General features: G+C 32.3%; 1 non-coding gene across 1 annotated transcript; it reads left to right on the top strand.

The window, feature by feature from the left end:
- Nucleotides 1-2,166: 2,166 nt before the first annotated feature.
- Nucleotides 2,167-2,270, top strand: LOC123204971. Its single transcript, XR_006499657.1, has one exon. It is a non-coding gene; the product is annotated as a small nucleolar RNA R71 (small nucleolar RNA).
- Nucleotides 2,271-2,804: the final 534 nt, after the last annotated feature.

The following is a 2,804-nucleotide window of genomic DNA, read 5'->3' on the forward strand; positions in this document are numbered from 1 at the left end:
ATTGCTCCTTATTTCCAAATTTGGGCTTCAATTGTTTGACATTCTAAAATCAACCTGAAATAAACAAAAAGAATAAGTTTAAACTAAATGTGAGAAAAATTATTTATCAATAAGCTAAAATAGTTTAAGGAAAGAAAAGAAAAAATTAGGTTGCACCCTAAGAGCGTTAATTTATTATCGTTAGCTTGACCACTAATTAAAAAAATCAAAGTGGACAATCATATAGTGGGTGAGAGACATCCACGTCAATAGGTTTACTATTAAGATATGGTTTCAATTTCCAGCCATTTACTTTGAAAGATCTAGATTTGTTACTCCACATCTTGATAGCTCTATTCGAGAATACTTTCATCACTTTAAAGGGTCTTGACCATCTTGACTTGAGCTTGTCTGGAAAGAACTTTAGCCTTGAATTGGAAAATAGTACTACATCACCTTCATAAAAGTTTTTCCTTAGAACATGTTTGTTATGCCATCTTCCAATTCGTTCACTGTAGACCTCCGTATTTTCGTAGACATTCAGTTTGAATTTGTCTAAGTCATCCATTTGAAGAAGACGTTTATCAGCTTTTATCATGGTATCTTGTTAGATACCTTATTCATACACTTATCCGTAATATCGACCTTGCAACATGAATTCACAGTATTAGATTGTTTAGACATTTGGAAAAACATTAAATTTTATTTTTTATCACCAATCTCAAAAGTTTTCTATTTTTAACGTCAATGGTTGCTCCTGTTGTGGCTAAAAATGGTTTTCCTAGAATAAGAGAAATTGGAATGTCTTATTTCATCACCAAAACTACAAAATCTACAAGTATATAAAATTTTCAAACTTTAACTGGGATGTTTCCCATTATCCCTATAGTATACTTTATAGATCTATCTGCTAGTTATAAGGTTACTGTTGAAGGCTTTAATTCTCTAAGCTCTAATCTCCTACAAATAGATAGTGGCATTAGACTTATACTTGCTCCAAGATCACATAAAACTTTATCAAAAGGTTCTTTACCAATTACACAAGGAATAAAAAAAAAACTCCCTAGATCTTTAAGCTTAGGTGGCAACTTATTTTGCAAGATAATACTTCACTCTTTTGAAAAAGCTACCATTTCAAACCATTCAAGTTTCTTTTTATACGAGAGGATATCCTTGAGAAATTTGGCATAAGTTGACATTTAAGTGATAACCTCCATAAAAGGAATATTATGATGTATCTGTTTGAAGACATCTAAAAACTTTCCAAATTGTTGATCAAGCTTTGCTTTTTAGTATCTTTAAGGAAAGGCAAGGGTGTAGTATAGGTTTTGGATAGGACTCTCTTTTTAGGAGCTTTTTGAACACTTTTGTCAACTTTTTCTTTAATGAGTCTTTCTCACCTAACTTTTCAACTTCTTTTTGCTTGCTCTTCTCATTAACCTCATTCTCAGCTTTGCCTATAAATTCACCCAATTATTTGCCACTCTTGGTGACAATTGCATTACAATGTTCCTTTGGATTTTGAGGTTGGCTAGGTAACTTTCCCATTTCTCTAGAATTAGAAACACTTGCTTGTTGACCCAATCGTAACTCAAGCATTCATTATATGTAGCTAATTGATTAACTTTGGTAGTAAGTTGTCTAATGGCTTCATCATGGGCATTAACTTTTTGTTTTTGGCAAGAATGAAATTCCCCATCATCAATTCCGAATTTGATTTCTACTCTTGATGAGGTTGAGGGTGATATAAAGGTTATGGGTTAGTGTTTTTAGCTTGGAACCCTAAATGTGGTTGCCTAAAATTCTAGTTTGAGTCAGAAGTGTTCTCTTAGTTTGACCATGTAAAGTTTGGGTGGTTTCCCCAACCTAGGTTATAAGTGTTTAAGTAGGGCTCATATGATCTCTTTCACATATCTTACAATTGGAAGTACTTACAACTTTCATATCTAACTTCTCTAATTTCTTTGCCAATCATGATAATTTCATCCACTTTATGCACTCCTAAAGGTTTTTACTAGTTTTATCATTAGACTATTGACAACTGTTGGATGTCATTTCTTTGATCAAGTGCAAAGCTACATTAGATGTTTTACCCATTAATGATCCATTTGTAGTTGCATCCAAAGTACTTTTGAATGAATAAGAAAGACTATTGTAAAAAGTCTAAATAACTACTCAGTGGGCAAAACGTAACGAGGGTACTATATTTGTAAATCTTTAAACCTCTTTCAAGCTTTATATAAAAACTCATCATCTCTTTGGTAAAAAGTAGCGATTTCATTTTTTAATTTAACAATTTTACCAAGTGGGAAATATTTTGCAAAGAAAGTTTGAGAAAGTGCCTGCCAAGTAGTAAATACACTAGGTGCCCTAGAATCCAACCAACTAGTTGCTCTTTTCCTCAAAGAAAATGGAAATAACCTCAATTTAATTGCATCTTCAAGAAACCCATTCATCTTGAAGGTGTCACATATCTAAGAAAAACATAACAAGTGGACATGTGGATCCTCATTTGCTAACCCTTTAAATTGACTTTGTTGTACCATTTGAACAATAAAAGGTTTGATCTCAAAACTGTTGGTATTCACAAGAGGTCTCACAACATTATAATCATCATCATGAGCAGTGGGTACAACATATTCACAAAGAGGTCACTAATTGTTTTTGTCTTCCATGACAACTTTTTATCTAGCTCATCTTTCTCTTTTACGTCTTCTAAAAGTTCTCTCAATTTCTAGATCAAATTCCAATAATTCAAGATTTTGAGAAATAGTCATAGACCAACGAACACCAACAAGAAAAGAATAAAAACAACAAGAAATCAA

The sequence above is a fragment of the Mangifera indica genome, chromosome 20, assembly GCF_011075055.1.
Source record: "Mangifera indica cultivar Alphonso chromosome 20, CATAS_Mindica_2.1, whole genome shotgun sequence".
NCBI classification, from domain to species: Eukaryota; Viridiplantae; Streptophyta; class Magnoliopsida; order Sapindales; family Anacardiaceae; genus Mangifera; species Mangifera indica.